Below are 20809 nucleotides of genomic sequence, written 5' to 3' on the forward strand. Positions count from 1 at the left end.
AATTCCATTGACATTGAAAATAAATTAATGAATATCGAAACTCAAATATATAAATATTAAGAGAGCAACTCACCTGAAAAAACAAGTGATTCCATTAGGCACAATTCTCCTAAAATTCACGTAGAAACACCAAATCAAATTAGAGATAGCATCATTTATTCTAACTTTCTAAAGTGGTTGTAGCCTTGTCATGCCTAAAAAAATGTCCTATCTGCCTCAGTAAACTACTACACTTCAAAGTAATATCAAATTATCTTTCTCTCTCCACTATTTTCAATAAGTTGTTTAAACCAAATTGAAAACGCCAAAGTACAGAAAATTAAAAAGTGTCTTCCGCATAACCAGTTCAAAGTATCATGGACGAAAAGAAAATACCATATTATTGCAGATGCCTTGTCACGAGCGCCAGTAGATGATCCTGGAAGATAAAAAGAAGATGCATTAGAAACTGGGAATGAAAGAGAGGATTAGATTTGCAATAATTTGAGTAACTGTGGTAGAAGATAAAATCCGAAATATTAGTTTCGTCGATCCAATAATTGAAAAGATCTGAAGTATAGGGAAAGTGAATGAAGACTATTGATCACTTGTGCAATTTGTGAATTAGAGTTCTGAAAGAAAAAAAAAAGTTAGCAAATAATACCGTAAGATTATTTAAGAACATGATCGAAAACTTAGCTGTTGCGGACGGTTTACTATTGAAAAAACACGGATTGTCGTTTGTAAGGCATGCAAAAAAAGACATACTTGCTAAACTACGTTTGTTGCATCAAAGAATGACTAAAACTAAAAGAAAAGTGAGAGATTCCATATTCTGACCTGGAATGAATAACGAAATTGAATTGATTATTGAGAACTAGGGACCTTGTCAAAGAAAAGCGCTCACACAATGCCAAGAGAGTTTGAAGCCTGACGATATACCACAACTAATATTTGAATCAGTTTCTACAGATTTGTTCATGTTAAATGGAAAATCTTACCTGGTATGCGTGGACGCATTATCAGGGCACACAGTTATTGAAGAATACAAAAAAGATCAAAATACGGAGAAAAGTATTGACACATGTTCAAAACGAATTTTTTTATTTTATTTTAGAATTCCAAAGAATGCAAGATCAAATTAAAGCACACATATTTCGTCCCATATGTTCCAAATTTTTTTGAATAAGAACGGCATCATTTAGTCTCCATCAAGTTTTACAATCCCCAAAGCAATGTAATGGAGGAGGCAATCTTAAAAAATATAGAGAACCTCCTTACTAAATATGGGTTCACCGTAAAATGATTGCAATCAAAAAGTTGGAGACAAAATTATTATGCTAATTTGATTGCGTGGTAATATCGCCGTGTACATTTTAATTGTGAAACAAAATGATGGTGGGTAATCTGATTGTGAAGCCAAATTATCGTGAGCAAGATAATTCTGAGTAATATTGTTGTAGACAATATTACCGTGTGCAATTTGGTTTGCAGTTTATATTATATTCGGACAAAAACATTAATTCTTTGATTAATGCCAACTGTTGGGCTTTAAGACAGTTTAAATTCAACCACCTCTGCTTTCTTGTGCATCAAAGACCCCATTGAATGCCCTATTATACACCACGGCTCACCAGTTGTGCAGGGAACTGTTGGGATTCAAGGCAGTTTAAATTCGATCGCTGCTAATTTCCTGAGCTCGAGAACCCTATCAATTGCAGCATAATCCACCAACGGCCCTATGGTTGGACAGGTGAACTTCTGGGCTCCAAAGCAGGTTATTTTTCTTCACCGAGGCTTCCATGAGCATCAAGGACCCCTTCTAATACCCCATAATCCACCCACGTATTTGTGAATTTATCTTCATTTGGGGCTATCCAGTTCACCTACACAACCCGAGAGAGGGACGGGGTTGATTATAGGATATTAAGGGGGGGGTCCTTGATATTCAGGAAAACAGGGACGAAGGAAAATAACTTGCCTAGGAGCCCCGAAGGTCAACTACACAACTCGTGGGCTAGGATGTATTATGGGGTGTTTGAGGTGGTACTTGATGCTCAGGGAAGCATCGGCAGTGGAATTTATCCTCCAGTAGAGCCAAGCAATTCACCTGCCCAACCTGATGGCAGTGGGGGGGAGATGATGGCGCATTTAATAAGGTTCTCGAGCTCAGGATAGCAGAAGCGGCTGAATTAAAACTGCCTTAAAGCTCAACAGTTCACTTTTAAAGAAATAGTTTCCAATTGATTGTCTTAAAAATAAATTACATATACATAGAAATATGACTTCAATCTAATTTATTTATTTTGACAAATAGTTTCAACTTTTACATCTCGTCAAATTGAATAATACTGAAGTTATACAAAAAAAAAATAATAATAATAAATTTTAATTCACTTCTTAAGTTAATCGCTAATGTGTAATTAGTTTTTTCGTATCAAATCTGGTCTTTAAACATTTTTGATTTAATTTTTGTGAGTATTTTTAGTTTTTTCATAAGCTTATAGTTAAGGTAAATTTTGTCTGAGTCTTTATTTTGAAGACTGCTGTTCCTTGGAGTTCAGTCTTGGTATAGTCTAGTTCAGTACTATATCAGGAAGTTGGTGGGAGGTTATGAAATCGACTTCGATTGTTTGTAAGTAGGATTACGGAAACATTTACGGACCAATTACGGTAAAACTTTGTAGGATAATTATATATGTTGACAGTAAGAGGCAATACTATTTAGGGAATTTTAAGCTCACAGGAAAAGTTAAAAACGCATAATTCCCCCTAATTTTGGAACACATTAAAATACATAAATCAATATCATTATCATACTTTTTTCATCTATGAACTTACCGCAGTAAAGTTTCTTAACCGATAAGAATTCAAAATGATTATTTTCCCAATGGATATTTTTTTATTAAGGTAAAGTGCATACTTCATCCAAAGAAACGAACGGACTTAATTAAACTTGTTTATTCTGAGAAAAAAACATTGGATATGAAGTCAAGGGCTTATATATATAATGATCCTATTTCCCAAATTTATTCGATGTATTTTGTTCTACTATCGATCTTGTTTTTGTATCCACCCTTGAGAGTCATGGTATCCTTGTCAAGATTAAAGTGACTAATTTAAAATGTGTATTTCTCAAAAAAAGTTATGAAATCTTGTACATACATCTGGTTCTAGATTATCTCTCCTTTGGTTTGTTAGAACCAAAGTTCTAACCAATATGTTGAAACAAATACCACATGATCAATATTTGTACAGTTTAGTAGTTGTGTTTAAACTTTTTTTTACCGCTAGGAGCTTTACGAATTGCTCCATAATTATCTATACTTCCTCCATGAATTCACTTGTTTAACTGAATAAACAAGGTCATTTGGTGTATCCTAAAAATCAACATCCTAACACACTAATTGTTGTGTCTGCAAAGTAGCTTGACAATTGTTCACGACTTATGTACAAGAGCTATTTATGATAAAACCATTTCACATTTCCAAAATTGATTAGGGAAAAGAAGCAAAGAAATCTACAGCTTAGCTACAAAATACAATTTAAATTCGTATGTTAATGAGCCTTGTCCGATGTACAAGACGTTGATTTTATTGTATCTCTCAACCTTTTTTCCTTTAAGGGCAAAATCATAAAATCAGTTGGTATACTGAGTAAATTCTTCCCAACTCTGGGATAATTGTTCTCACTGACAAAAGTTGCATTGAGTTCAATCAATCAACGATTATAACATTACTAAGTAGGAGACCGCTGAATAATATTTGACATAAACAGCTGACAAGAAAAAACATAGTAGTATGGAAATAAAAAACAATATGAGACATGGTGTTCACACTCTTTATTTGCATGCAATTTAATAAATAAGTGTAATACATTTTCTATGCTCAAATTAAAAATATTTTGTACTTTATTTTTGATGTCCATCCTGTATGTTCTCATGAAGAATTAATGAGCAATTACTTAAATTATTTTACATTCCTTATTCTAATACATTAAATATAATACATTAATTAAATAATAAAAAAAAGAATTTATAAAGACGTTGATTGTACTTTAAATTTTTTTTATGCTGTATAATATATTGATGAGGCCTTAAAATTAACATTTAATTTTCTAATAGTATTCATTTGTGTATATCAGAGGGAGTTAGTTGCTTAGCAAAAGCTAAGAAGGGTCTGGAATGAGCAAGGCTGATAACAACATTGATCCATGAGCCCTGCTAGTTTTTTCATAGTGCTTCGAAAACCATTCATATCCATCATCATCTCTTCTGAAAAGCCGTCTATATACTTTTTTGAAAGGATTGATGAGCATGCAATCCTCCAAGCATTGAACAAGTTATACCCAGAGGACGCCATTTCACTATCTCTCTTCATTCTTTCGCCCTCCAATTTCGATGGAGTCTCAAGTCTTTCCATTTGATCCATATGTTTGTTACTCTCTAAACAAGAGTATTCCCCCATAGTCACACAGAGAAGAAGACAAATGAAGAACGTAAGGTAAGGCTTCTTGGCCATATTGATAATATTTTAGTAATGCTGCAAATGTTTCGAAGACCAACTGTGTATTACTGATGTTAGGTTCAAATATATCAGGCTTTCATAGGTTTACGTCATTTTGCTTTCCTTCACGATGATATATTGACAACAGAGCTTAAATTAATTTATAGTTGTTTATTTAAAAAAAAAAGAGAGCTGATTTCATTTGCTTCTTATTGGTTGCATACTCTAACGTCAAAGTCTAACTCAACGTGAATGAATTGCTATTGAACGTATGTAGTACTTCAAATCCAATTGGCTATTTATTGTCGATCCGAAATTAATCGTTATAAGGAGGTAATTCACCTCAATAAATACATTTGTTGACTTTCCCTTCCTTCATTTACTCTTTTTGTAAACAGCTATTTGCAATCAATAAAACCACCATAAAGATGAAAAATTTCCCATTTTTGAGTAAAAATTGACAATTTCAGACGCTTCCTGAATTTTTAAGCTACATGCCAAATATTGTTACAAGGGTACTAATCCATCAGTTAAAAACCGTTATTGTTCATCTTCTTTTTTAACTTTGGATTCAACCTAAACCATTCCTCTTTTATAGTTCCAATTAAAAGTACCTATTTTGATAATAATATCAAAGGGGAAAATTTAAATGTCGTATGTTTTTTCGTCATTTGAAGGGATCTAGGAAAGGTTATGTTTTGAAAATTTGCCATGGCATTACTTTTCATTTAAAAACTTGACTTGTAGAAATTTTGCAGTGGAGAGTAAAATGTACCTTATTTTATAAAATACATCATCGGGATCTGTAGAAATGATTTCCTATTAGTATCGTAGGAATAATATCAAGACAATGTACCTATGAATCTTTGAAATAAATAAAAGCATTTTTGATGGAAGACATATGAATGTATATCTCACAATTGTTTTACACGTTGTGTTGTGTCCTTATTTTGGAGAAATCCTACAAAAACAGAACAGTTAATATAAAAAGTAGTCGAAATTTTCAAATTGAAGAATACTTTATTTACATTGGGAAACTCATAAAAATAAATTTCATATTTCTATATTATAGATCTATTAACATTGAGATCTTCTAAATTTCTTCCCTTGAAGTAGCTAATATGATATGTTATACAATGAGTAATCAAAAGCTAATGGCTAACACTTAGAAATAATTAAAATTATTTTCCTCCTATTATACTTCTAATACAGACTTAAAATTATCTTAAATAAATTCCACATCTACATATTCGAATCCTTGGAGCCAATCCAAGTGTTTACTCAAAGCATAAATTTTAGAAAAACATTTTGCTCACCATTTGAAGCTAAGAACCCCTTTTGGACCATTAAGACAGTTGTTCTTTAATCCAAATACAACTTACCTTACAACTGCGAAAATTAAGGCTTGTATTTTTGATGAGACGAAATACAAAAACTGGCTTATAGGAAATCAAAGAGAGATACTTCCAACTTGATCATACATCTCAAGAGAGCATATTCCACTCCTTCCTTGCATAGGAGATCATAAGATTGGGACATTGATGAGATCCATTCACGATGAGTAGGCAATTTCAATATTTATAAAATGAAACAATTATATTCAACAAATTATTATTAAATATACTTATTATTAAAATAGAATATGCATTGGGAGAACTGACAAAACGACACATTATCTTTAGGAGTTTAGAATGATCTTTTACTCGTTTTCCAATGACGAAAATAGTGCACATGTCATAAAGAAAACAAGGATGCAGGTTATTTAGGTAATTCATGTTCCATATAGATTATACATCACAAAATCCACCATATAAATCAAATCGTGATTGAAATAAGTTATTTCTGAAATATTTCTTAGAGTAACATACGAAACAGAGTTGACTTTAGAACTTCAGAATATTAAAAATGGAGCAGTGGATTGACAATGAGAACTATTTCTGTTCCTCACTTGGGCTTTCATTGAACTATTCCGTCTTTTTGTGGAACTCATTAGTTCTTATAGCAGTATACGATTTTTCCGTAAAAGATTTGGAGGAATTTATGCATTTTTGAACACGAGGTCAGAAGTCACTATCACAGGTCTTAAAAAGGAAAAGGCCACTGCACAATGAACCATCCTTTCATTAAAGAAGATAAGATCCATCGAGTGAGGCACTCAGAGACGAGATCCCTTGAACAGAACAGGAAGAGAGAATATGTATATCAAAATCGCTTATAGTGACAAAAGACTAGGCTTTATGAATCTAATTTTCTATAAAGATTGAGGGTCAATTTATTCATCTACTTTAAAGGGAAGAGTCATTAAAATTTGATATGAAAACTATAAATCGTATGATTTGCTTTGTACTCAAATATAAAACATGAGTAATGTGATTCCACTACGTAGTAGCATAACATATTTAGTAAAGCTTAATAATCAAGATTTAAATTTGACTAAAAATATGAAGGCCCTAATTTTTGGAAGAAGACATATATTTATTCAGAAGCCAAGTCAGTACAAATGAAGGTGTTGTCTGACAAAAGACCGTCGATGTTTTTAAATATCTGTTTTAATATAAATAATTGAGCTTTGTATATTTGTCCTTTATGGGTGCCTCCACCTTTGGACGGAGGAGGATGAAATTTTGTATGGGTGCTCGATTTTTGCTGGACCGAGGGTGATTTTGTGGCCAAGGGTGGTAATGGGGTTCTTATTCTAGTCACAAAATAGTATTTGGAGCTCAAGGAGACTAGATAGGGAGTGAGTTACAGATCAAAAAGTGGTTATTCAAAAGTAAAATTTTCTAAATGTGTTTTAAATTAAAAAAAGTTATGGACAAAAAAACATTAGACATGAAATTAGTTACCTTAACATTTCAACTATATAATATTTACAACTTCAAGAAAATTTTATTTTATACTTTTGTCAATATTTGCAGAAATAAACCAGTTGTCAAGGCTTATTTTTTCCACGAAATTATTCTGTATAACTTTTGTAAGTATAAACAAAAAAATTTAGATTCGTGTTTCTTTATAATGCCAATAAATACTAAAAACTGTTTTGGTTTTTTCATTGCATTTAAACATTCTCTATTGATCGAACTTTGAAGATCTAGATGTGTACAAATAAGATCATATGTAGAACAAATAAAGAACATCAAAAATATCATGGAAGAGGATGTCCCAAACACTTTTAAAATAAAGAGGACACTGGAAATAATTAGGAGATCTTCTTATATAAATTTAAGGAGAAAACAGACAAATTGTGTGCTTCTTGAGGAATCTTCTTCGGAATACGAGCTAGAAGTCTAAAAGTACCTTGAGGTAAGAAAGAAATAAATTAATATAAAAGCTCAAATATATAAATATTTAGAAAAGCAACTCACCTGAAAAAACGAGCGATTCCACCAGGCACAATTCTCATACAATTAATGTACATCCACCAAATCAAATTAGAGATATAATCATGTATTCTAACTTTCGGTTAACATATATGTGTAAAAATAATTATCTATATTTTGGAATTGTATTTCACCTGAATAAATTATAAAAATTCCACACATTGTGTACAATACAAGTAAATATCTCAAACAAGTCCTGGAAGACATATGCAAATACCTAAAAGAAAAGAGACAAATTGCAGCAAATCCCAAATGAATGATTTAATAAGAAACAAGGCCCCTTATAAAGACTTGACGAATTATATTATGGGGTGTCAGTTTTAGTGGAAGAAGCTGAGATTTTTGAAATGAAACCAGAAGATTGGCTCATAACCTGAGTTGTATGAGGAACAAACGAAGACGAAGTACGACAGAAACTGTAAAAGAAAGATTAAATCAATTAAATTTGAAAGATACTCTTTGTCTATTTAGAGCGGTTGAGGCAGCGAAGTAAAATCAGAACACATTGAACGACTTATTTCTGAGGCGAGTAGCTACAAATAGGAAATCTGTTGTCAGGAATGATTAGAGAGAAGGGGTATCAGTCGAGGAAGATGGTTGGAGAGTAGCGGGAGTAAATTTTGTGGTAAATTTGGATTCGATTGTCCTCATAGAAATGAGATGCCCTGTACTGTAAGGAATAGCGAATGTCTAACTTGTAAAAGAAAAGGGTCATTTTGCAAGAATGTGTAAATCAGCGAAGCCAAACTCTGTGACGGTCATAAATTCCATTCAGAAACTAAAAAAGAATAAAATGGATATTTATGTAAATTATGAAAAGGAAGTTGTATTCACCTGTTTTATTGGAGCGATAGTTTCTATTGCTGGATCTAAAGCATTAAAAAATATAATTTTATTTAAAAAAATCTACTTTTAATTCAAAGATTGTTGGTGTGAATGGATTTTCACTGCATATTCTTGGTGTTATACAGCTTATCAGGAAATTTGGAAGACATACCCATAGAGAGATTGTGTGTGTTATATCCCAGAGAATTATTTTTCAGCTCTCAAAATGTATGCATCCATTTTGGTGTTCTTCATCTTGATTTCCAAGAACAACTAAAAAAAATAAATGGATTGGTTAGAGTGTAGGAACAATAATGCATAGTAAAATTCACAATGTGGAGAGTCAGCTCTTAACGGAATTATCATGTGTGTACTTATGTGAACATCAATTAAAAGAAATGAATTTCTCTGTAATGAAATTTAAACTATCGGAAAATACGAAGCCATTTACACTTCAAATACAATTTTGCTATCTTGGGCAGGTAAAAAATATGCTGGATGATATGGTCAAAAAGGATAGAATGAAATAATATGGAGGGGAGGGGGGCTAGCCAATAGCTATTGAACCTAAACAGAATGGTAGAATGAGATTAACAATTGACTTTACAAAGCTAAACTCTTTAGGAAGTCGTTTATGAAATCAACCAATGTCCCAGTTTTTCATAAAATTTGATGCAATACAATTGGCAGATTCCCTAGAAAAGAAAAGCCAGAAATTAACAATTTCTATAACTCCATACAAAAAATATTACATTAAGAGAGCTCTTATGGGATTTTTTTTCTACTGGAGACGAGTTTAACAGCACATGTGACATAGTACTATGAGGCATCCCTAAGTGTTCAAAAAGTAGTCGATGATATCCACGTTGATCACAAAGATCTTGAGAATCATATTAAGAGAGTCAGATGCAAAGAATCATATTAATTATGGGAATTTTGTCGGTTCAAAATCAATAAGAATGGAATTGCTGTCAACGACAATAAATAGAATAATATTCGCAAATTTTCCACTCCTACAAATAGAAAAAAGCTGAGATCATTTATGGCTATGCTAATCAATTAATATATTTTACCTCGCAATCGAGAACAGTTGCCGAACCATTGAGATACTTGTTGAAGATAAATATGAGTTCAAAATGGAGTTAGTTCACTCCTAGGCGATGATATTAAAGATATTTTACTTAAGCCAGCAATCCTAGCACTGTTTGATTCTTTTTGAGTAACACGAAAAGAGGAAGATGCATCAATAAACAAAGGTCTTGGAGTCCATTTATTACAATGATATGGAGAAAGATGGAGAATGTGCTTCGAGATTTATCACTGAAACAGAGTCAAGATATTAATTCAAGACCCTTGCAATCAAATGGGTTAACAAAAATGTATTATCTACCTCAGTGAATTACCACACGAAGTAATCACCCAGTATCTTTTTCTTTCCATTATTTTCAACAATTTTTTAAACCAAATTAAAAATGCCAAAGTACAGAAAATTAGTATATGTCTTCAGCATTACGAGTTCAAAGTGTCATGGAAGAAAAGAAAATACCATATTATTGCAGATGCCTTGTCACGAGCGCCAGTAGATGATCCTGGAAGATAAAAAGAAGATGGATTAGAAACTGGGAATGAAAGAGAGGATTAGATTTGCAATAATTTGAGTAACTGGGATACAAGATAAAATCCGAAATATTAGTTTTGTTGATCCAATAATTGAAAGGATCTGAAGTATAGCGAAAGGGAATGAAGACTATCGAGCACTTGTGCAATTCGTGAATTAGAGTTCTGAAAGAAAAAAGAAGTTTAGAAAATACTACCGTAAGATTATTTAAGAACATGATCGAACACTTAGCTGTTGCGGACGGTTTACTATTGAAAAGAACACAGATTGTCGTCTGTAAGGCATGCCAAAAAGACATTCTTGCTAAACTAAGTTTGTCGCACCAAAAAATGACTAAAACCAAAAGATAAGTGAGAGAGTCCATATTCTGACCTGGAATGAATAACGAAATTGAATTGATTATTGAGAACTAGGGGCCTTGGCAAAGAAACGTGCTCTCACAATGCCGAGAGAGTTTGAAGCCTGACGATATACCACAACTAATATTTGAATCAATTTCTACAGATTTATTCATGTTAAATGGAAAATCTTACCTGGTATATGTGGATGCATTATCAGGGCACACAGTTATTGAAGAATACAAAAAATATCCAAATACGGAGAAAATTCTTTAGATATTTTCAAAATGGTTTGTTGAGTTTGGATATCCAAAGAATCTGCTCAAGGCACAGTCATCTCGTCCCATTTGTTCCAAGAATTTTGAAAAAGAATGGCATCATTTGGTCTCCATCAAGTCCTTAGAATCCTCAAAGCAACGAATATTGGAGGCAGCCGTTAAAAAAGTATAAAGAACGTTTTTGCTAGATTTGAACCAATACAATAGATTTGGAAGAGTTTAGAGACGGTATATTAAATTATAGAAATGCACCCCTCGTTGCGGGTACTCACCCAATCAAATAGTCTATGGACAGAACTTACGGTCAAAAATCTCAACAAACAGTCGGGCACTAGAGAAGTTAGCTCATGACGTCCCAAATATATTAAACAACATCCATGATAAATCCAAATTTTATTACGATACCGGTACTAGAGATTTATGTACATTTGATATTGGATATCGAGCTGGGATACAGAAACTACAAAACTGTCGGATAAGGATAAGGATGAAACTTACCAAATACACCTGGAAAATGGCCGTATATATGTAAAGAAATGGAAATTCCTTAAAATTGCATAGACAACAATAACATTGTCAAATCCTATCGAATCCCACACAAAAAGAAAACTTAGAGAGAAACCAAAAAAGAGAGCCAAGTATCGTAGTAATTAATTGATTAATGGTTATATTGAGAATTGATGGGGTATGTGTGTTTATAATACATGGTGCGTGCTTAAGAAAAGAGAAAAAAAAAAAAAAGTGGGAAAGGATGTACATAATAATATATTGACATTTTATTTGGGATTTGAAGAGAAGGGAGATTTTAATACGTATATACTACTTTGATTGTTATTATTTGAATATATATATATACGTGATACGCATGTACCTAGATAGAAGGCTCTGTAATTATTCAAAGACAAACTTCTATAGAATCTGATAACACAACTAACACAGTATAATTATAGTTCTTCAATTGGACTCTATAAAAATGTTTGTAGAATTGGACTTATCAGCAAAGAATTGACACTCCAATTAGACTGACAGAGTAAGGATAATTTTCTAACCAACAAGTCAATTTTTGCAGGGTACTTTACACTGATGTTCCGGATACAAGTATTCTCCGAATACATTCGACCCTACCATCATACAGTGCACTAGAGCAAAATTGTTAAACTTGAACAACTAAACTTGATAAAATACAGCATTTGAGTAAAACATGTCTGTTAACTCTAATACTTGAGAAAGTTTAAGCTATTAAATATATATTTTCTATTCAACATGAGATCCTTCCGCAGGATCCATAGCCTCCAGACGAAGCCTGAAGGCCTTGCAGATATTGACAACATAGTCCTCTGGGATGGGTGGTCCTCTCATTCTCCACTGGAGCTTTGAGGTCGTACACATGCCTGTGAGGAGATTTACAGGCCTTCATCAATCCCCGTATTCCATTATCCAATGGTAAGCAATCTATTTAGGACGGAGGCCACGTTGATGCTGGTGATAAATGATGGAGATTCTCCAGTTGCTACATATGGTTCTCTTTGCTATTGTGGCTAATGACAACATCCCGTTGCCACACATGGGATATCCCAACATAGTTAATATCAACCCGTGCTTCACTTTGTTCCTCATGACCTACATATATTTCTTAGTCCGAACCCTCAAACTCTTTAGGAATCAATTGGGATCATCCTATTCACGTCTGATGCAACCTACACGAGCATGGAGACTGCTTGAACCTTAGTCATGTGGATGAATGGCACATCCTATACCTGTAAGGCCAGGTAACTATAATTCTAGCAGTTCTTAGGCTGAGCTACTCTCCACATCTTCTTGTCGAAGAAAATGCGGATAGTGGATTGATGGGGTTTGAGCCACGTGATGATCTTGCCCCCCCCCCCTCTTCCATCTAAACTTCTTGAAGACCTCAGTGAGGACTTGCCCGTATCTTTTGACGTAAGATTTTAACCCAAGTCTTTGTCAGCCAACGTCACGGTGAAGTGTGACAACCCTTTGTCCCTTGGCAGCCTTTTGTTGTACTCTGTCGGATTCCCCTAAATGGACTTGTTCAGGTTATCCATGAACTCCTCCGACCTTATGGTCACCACTTCGGGACATCCTCCCATTTGTTCATTAGAATTGAAAAAGAGCCTGAACACAGTTATCCAGCTCACCACAATCTCTCCAATTCTTATTTTGCTCACTTAGGTCTGAGCAGGACCAACTATCTTTTATCTTTCTTCTTGGTCCTCAGTCTGATTTGCATTTTTATTTTATTCTGAGTGGCTTAAGAGTCCCTGCATGAGATTCAGACCAAAAAAATTCCATAAAAAAATTAGGTTGTCAGACTAAATATACTTTTTGGGGCCTAACAATGTGGCTCACACATATTGTATCTGTATTATGTAGGTTTAACAATAAAATATCTATTTTTAACTTTATAAAAATGATTATTTATCAAATGAATAACTTTGGAGCACTCAATTTTAAGTTAAGCTATTGGGTTATTTTATCCACATGAGTGGATCCAATTCCAAAGTTACTTAAATCCATATTATCGTTGTAGATATAATAACCAAGTTGTTTGCTATTTTAAGTAAGAAAATACATTATGGGGTGTTTTTTTGAGGGAGTTTGACCAAATATATCGAATTTTGAAAATGAGGGAACAATTGTATGCTGGTATCCAAATAATTTATGCAAAATATGAGCTCAAGGGAATGAATATTAGGACAAGACGGGTCTTGAACAATTATTAGGAGAAAATAATCAAAATTATTCACAGCTGACAACTACTACACTCTTTATTTTTGTGTTAGTGAGGAAAACCCATACTCACAAACACAGAAATGTACACTGTACTTGCATTCATTAATAAAAGAGTTTAAACCTTTATCTAATTTTTTTACAGATGAGAGGTTACGAGATACAATTAAGGTAATAACATCCCCAATGGTATAACAATAATAATTCAAAAAAGTTTATAATAATTATGTTCTAATTGTGCTATTGATTGTTTCGTCATCCGTAATCAGAAAGTGTTTACTTTAATCAGGATCCTATTTTATTTAGGCGTGAGTTTTGAGTAAAATGATTAAAAAGTTTGAAACAATTATCTGTCTAATTTTGGTTATAGATCAAGACCTACAAGTTCGGGGTTTCCAAAATTTACTCCAATATTTAGATCTAAGTATCCCAACCGTCTCAAATCTTGATCCGTCCTATCTTAAGTGAATATTATAATTTCCTTTATAATTATTTTTAAAATGTCTACTTTTTCAAATAAATAATTTCCTTTATAACTAACTTTTCAAACCTATAAATAAAGTTTCAACTGAATTGGGGAAGATCAAAAATAGGTCCAATCGTTCTAAAATGTTCCATGGAATAGTTTTCCATATCGAGTGACCGGAAATATACTTGTACCAGATCTGAATCCGACTCACAAATGTTAAGCTATTAAAATACTTTGCAATGAGCAGTGTGCCTCACTTTCAGAAGGCTTCCATCAAAACACCTCCAGTGAATTATCCCGCGCCTTGATAGCGTCTATAACTGCGTCATATAACCCTTACTATCATTATTACAAATTATATTAATACAATTATGTTCCTTCGTTTGAGTTGTAAAAACTTTTACAGAACCCGGTATGGGGAGGGGTGATAATAAAGATGTTTAGAGCTCAAAAGCTGTCTTGATAATTTGATGTTGTCAACAACGGAAGTCCTTAATTTGTTCGATGTAGTACCTAAATGGCAGGTAGGTCTTCAAACCCTCATCATCCATTAAAAAAAATAAAAAGAACGGAAAAACATTCACAGAAATGAAGAGAGGTAAAAATGAGAATGTTCGTGACTTACTGTTGTTCAAGATGTGTTGCTACTCGTTGTTGCTGTATACAAAACAACAACAAAAGTACAATAACTCTCTCCCCCTCTTCCTTGCAAATCATTTATAAAACACATTCATGGCTCTATGGGTTTGAAGCTTTCAACGTGCTCTGTACAATATATACATATACGTTAGATTGGCTCCTTAATTTGCTTTTCAAACAATAAATAAAGAACAAAAAAAAAAAGGGATCGCTATACGCCGTGTTGCATGAACATTTCAACACTTTCATTTGCGTTTGAATGAAGCTCTTCAACTCGGAAGTTGATAAGGAGCATTTAATAGGTGTCTCTGATACTCTGTATTTTCTGTATTCCGTGACATCAGTATTTTATTTATCATTACTTATTGAGAAGTCATCATTTTGGAAAAAGTCATATAAAAATTCTTGAAGAGTTGTTAATTCATACAAAAAAGAATATTTTTGTTTTTTCAAATTCCTCTATTTGGACTAATATTAACTACCTTCATCTAAAATTGCAATTTGTTTCCCCATAAAATTATGAAATTTACAATTTCTAGGTATTTATGCAACCTCTAAACCAGTGGGCTCTACCTTTTTATCACTGCAGAGTCCCTAAACGTAATTTTTTTTGTGAGGAAACGCCTAACATTCCCCCAATATTTGGTTCTATATATTTTTTCTACTTCTTTTTTATAAAAGGCAATTTCTCGGTCATTTTCTTTATACATCTATGGTCCTATTAACGATAAACTGCAGATCCCTTGTACTCAATTGAGCCCCAGCTAGGAATCCCTGCTCCAAACAATTATCAATTAGCTCAAACTGTATATTTATGTTTTGTTTTTTAAAAAAACCTAGAATAACATTTTTATATAGTATATCCCTTATTGAGAAAAGTTTAAAATATTCAGCAAAGTTAGAACCTCCGATATTTTCATAATAAATTATACATTTAAGAACCAGTCTAATAATCGTACGACAATACTGTAGGAATTTTATTTTCCTTGAATAAAAAGAACTACATCTGTTATTACATTTTCAAATATCACAACCATTGGCATTGGTTTTTTTTAATTTCATTCTCCTTTGTAGTATTAATTGGCTTTTTCTCCAACTCAGCCATTGAGACGGACAAAAAAAATAAATAAATAAAGGAATAAAAAGGGTTTTCATCAAGAAAAGCCCAAGGCTCAAACTTTACAGAGTAGGGGGAGGAGGTGGAAAAAACTTTAGAACCTCTGCAGCAAAGAGGGTATTACCTCGTTTCATACCCAAATTGGCATAATGGACCATACACATAACTTATTGTGGTTGGAAACTTGAAACATATACACTTGCGTTATATTGATTTGAGAGGTTCTGTGTCCGGAAAATAAAACTGTTTGTACTTGTATAAGTAGCCATGTATCTCGAGCTAAGGCTCAAGCGATTGACCGGTGACAAAAAAATAAACAGAATTTCTTTTTATAAAGCATGATACACCGTACATTAAGTAACAACAAGGGAAAAATCATAATAAATAAATAAATTTTCAATTATATTATACTTGAATAAGACTCCTACTTTATTTTACTAATCAACAGAAAATATGCATATTTTACACAATACAAGTTTAAATATAGAACAATAATACTAATATGCGATAAAATTGGCTTAACTTACTCTAATTAATGCTTTCTTTGGAAGTGATCCTATTAAGATCCCACGCTGAGTTTTAGATATGTTTGTAAACATCAACTGGGACATTTTTTACGATAATTAAAACAAAATATGTTTTGCTGCTAGGCAGGGGCGCCATTTTGAAGGATCTACCATAGCCTCGAACTTTTTTTTTTTATTGATTAAAATATGATTATGAATAAATATAAATTCAAGTTTGTGTTCTTGTGCATCTTTTGACGTAATTTTTTTCTTCCCAATCGAGTAACTCCAAGCGGAATTATGGTTTTCTGAACAACAATGGTCCAACGCATTTACCCCAACTTTGACCAGCATAGAACGGCCCAGGTGATTCAACGAACTCTAATATATTTATGACTGCTTAGGAAAAGGGGGGAGGTATGTCCTAAAAACTTGTTGAAAAGGGGGTACCTTGAAACCACATAGTGCTGAATAATATCCCCTGATGGAAAAAATGACGTCATATGGAACAGGGAATAAAAGTTTGAAATAATAGAACGACAATTTCTTCTCTTTAAAAAGATTAAAAAGTGACCTCTTCGAAAAAGGTCATTTTAGTAATAGAAAAAAATATTTTGTATTCCAAAAAAATGTCATTTTAGAAATAGAAACAAATATTTTGTCTTCTAAAACAATGTCAAAAACGTGGTAAAATAAAAACACGTGGTTTTTGAGGGGATAAAGAAAAAACACACGTAATTCTACACGGGTGAGCAGATGGGGGGGGGGGGGTGTAAAAGTTATGAATAACCTCCTAAATTATGCAATTAAAATTTATTTGCTTTTTTTCCTTCAATTTTTAAGTAAAAAAATATTTAATTATTTGCAGTGATGAGTATTAATTATCCTCCTGTATATTAATAAAACGAAAATCAACGTGGTAACCTTGAGAATTGGGAAAATACTTGGAAGGAGAGCAGTTTAGCAGTCATGACGTTTTATTACGTTATATTAAATTAGGGCTGTGAGGATCCCTGACAGAGTTCGGAAGGAAGTCAACACAAATTCAACTCCGTATATAGGAAGAACATTGGTAAAAGTTACTCAGATGTATATCCTTAATTCAAATCTGAGTCTAAGGATCACTTACACATATATACCCTAAAAATTACACTGCTTCTTTCATAAGCACACGCAAATGTTCTATCCGACTCTGTATCTATTAATGATTTATAGGTATGAAGGGTGTCACTATAGGTTTAACTATTCAGTACTCACCCATTATCCTACTTTGTGTTTATAAAGGATGAAGAGCTTGCCAAAAGTTGGAACAAAATGAAAACGATCCAGCGTGGGTCATTGGTGTTTTGTCCTATAATGGTAATCCTCTAAACAAAGATATGGGGAGAATTGATCATATGGATCAGCAAACTGCAGTTTATCTACCAAATCCTAAGTCATCCACACGTTTTTCTTTACTAATTTTCATTGATTTCATTAATAATGCAGGATTTAATTACTATATCGTAAAATTGTTAGATATTATTTATACCTATTACAGCTGTCAAAGTCTGTAATGGGCAAAATTTGATTCATCATTGTAGGTAACGGTTCCATTAACCAAATTTAAGTACCTAAAAATGTAATAAGTTAAATAAATAATGATAATAATACTTGTATGGCTTACTAGATCCTTTAACCATCTTTGTAGTAAATCTCTAATGTTTCATCATATGCCGGTCGTCATTCCCCAGCAATGAGGACCTTTTTGGTTCATTTATGTCCGACATCACACTGAAAAAACTCTGTTAAAATGGCAGTTAACGATAGGAGGGTTTTTGTATTTAAAAACATCATTATCGTGATCGACGGTATCAGGAGCCGATTCTCTCAATTTTATGTATTGATATTCATACTACTAATATTATTAATCTTGCTATTCTGTTCAGATCATGAGCTAGATAAGTGACATTTAAAAATGATTTTTGAAGGTTTTCGCCTGTTTTAATTCAATATGATACTCCTTTGCTAATGAAAACCTTCAGTCTTTTGCCTTTGAAATCGGAGCAAAGAATGTTGATAATCCTTTTAACAGGAACACATCTAATTGTTTGATTGTCGGCTTTTGTAACATCTTCCAAACTAATTAAATACGGAAGACCCACAAAAATAATCATGGGTTCTTGGTGATATCTGTAATAAAATTAAAATTAATGGTAATGGGCGTCATCAATTATAAAGGGAAAAGTACTCGGATATTCAAAAATATTTTTTATCCATTTTGCCACCAATGCTATTTAGATTTTTTACAATCCGTTTTTTCTCTATATATATAAACGGACATTCAGTAAAATTTCTCTTCAATATATTTACATTCATTCAAAGTGAGAGACAATCTTTTTAAATTGACCATGCCTAAGATAATGCCTCATTAAGGATCCCGGTGGCACCAAGATTTTGACTTATGTGCCTGAAACAAAGTATTTACTTTGGAAGCATTGTAACTTTTGCGCTAAAGCCAACAGGAAGTGTGTCCTAGAACAGCATAGATAGAATACCAGGCACAAAAAGAATGTAGATTTGAACATCTAGGGAGAAAAAGCTACATTCTTTCTGTGCCCGGTTCACTATCCATGCTCTTCTAGGAACCACTTACAGTTGGCTTTTGCGAGCTGGAATTTGACTAATATCCCCCTTGCCAAGATCAACAACAGGAAGGTCAAATACTTCATGGAGAAGTGCTCTAAGAAGACTATGTCTAGTCGCACAAGATGATCAATTATCCAAATAAGGACCTGCTTGACGGAGAAATCTTAATTATATATTTGTGTTTTTTTTTACTAGAATAAATCCTATTTTACCAAATTTATTTGCATTCGGCCCTTTTTTTGTATTTTTGAGTCTTTTATTTGCACATTTAGCTTCATTTTTATGTATTATTTGGAATTCAATAGGCATATGTTTAAGTACCATAATGTATTTAGGTATATTTTTTATCCACTAACTTCTCCTTCACTAACAATAACAGCCTATGCTCGCCGTAAATCATATTGGCAGCTGTTAACCATAACGCATCTCCAACTGATGTTTAACTTCCACCATGCTTTTAAAAATAAACGACGTAGTGTTTGAGTAGCTGTGTCTTTTCTCAAAATCTGTTTTTCTTCCCTAGCAGTGGTACGACAAATTAGATTTAAAATTCAACCAATAGTGACTTGATAGACTATGAGAAGCTCCGTGTTTTGTCAAAATCTGCCTGTCTTGCCCAGCAGTCGGTACAATACATCAGATTGAAAATTCTAGCGAGCCCGATTACATGATGGTCTAACCTTGTATTTCTATTAACCTTGGACCACACTGTTTTTTTTTTTAAATTCACTTCGTTTTCAGTGTGTACCAATCTTCAAAATAGAGCTGTCAAAATTTAATGACAATCTGTTCTCTAATTTGGGAGTGATTGTCCTAAGTGTGACCCTAATTTTATTATTATTTCCTAAATAAAGGATCAAAAAAAAAGTTTGTGTTATAATTTAAACTCCTTCTTGATGAAAAAAAAGGCCGTTCAATCTAAAAATGGCTATAAAATTGTCAATGGGACTCCACTCTATAAAGTGAATAAAAAATGATAGAAATAAATAATATCATTAAATTAATCATATTTTTTAGTGATGGTATGATTAAAAAAAATTCGATGCCCATTCCGATTTCTTAATATTTTAAATAATTATTAAAAAAATACAATTTTCCCATAAGTTTATAAGAATTACAATTCATAAAATAAATTGCCTACCTTTATTTTATGTCAATAATAAGTACATTAAATAAAGAAAGTCTACTCTTCTCCCGGGAAGCTTTTTCCAAGACGAATTTTCCCCGGGCGAGTTGTCCCACACAACATTTTTCAAACGCAAGCTTTCCTCGATCCGTTTTAGGAATTTTTATTCTTATAAAATAACAATATCTACACTGAGCACATATATTTAGAAACACTTTTGTGCATGTTTAGTTTCTGCTAAATTTGTTTCTTCTCAGTTTTCGAGCATTTTGTATCATAAATAATTTTTTTAGAACATTTATAAGACTCATGTAACAAAGTGACATGTTCGTTTTTTATATCTTGACGGATATATGGAATATTTTATTTTCAATCACTTAGAAAGGTTAATCAATAGCTAAATACCCCTCATAAATAATAAAACATAAGAATCAGAATTGCACTTCAAACATTATTTTCTGGATGCAACTTTTGATTCCAGAAGCAAAGCCGATTCTCCGCTTCCGTTTAATCGTCCCATCACTAATTATTTTGAATGAACAAAAAATACGTATTATCTGTGTTAATCTCAGGACTTTGCAAGACATGTGATTTTAAATATAAAAACATAGAAGGATGAGCGTGCAAACCAGTGAAAAAGTTTGAGAAGC

This window comes from Lepeophtheirus salmonis, chromosome Z, assembly GCF_016086655.4.
Source record: "Lepeophtheirus salmonis chromosome Z, UVic_Lsal_1.4, whole genome shotgun sequence".
Taxonomy (NCBI): Eukaryota; Metazoa; Arthropoda; class Copepoda; order Siphonostomatoida; family Caligidae; genus Lepeophtheirus; species Lepeophtheirus salmonis.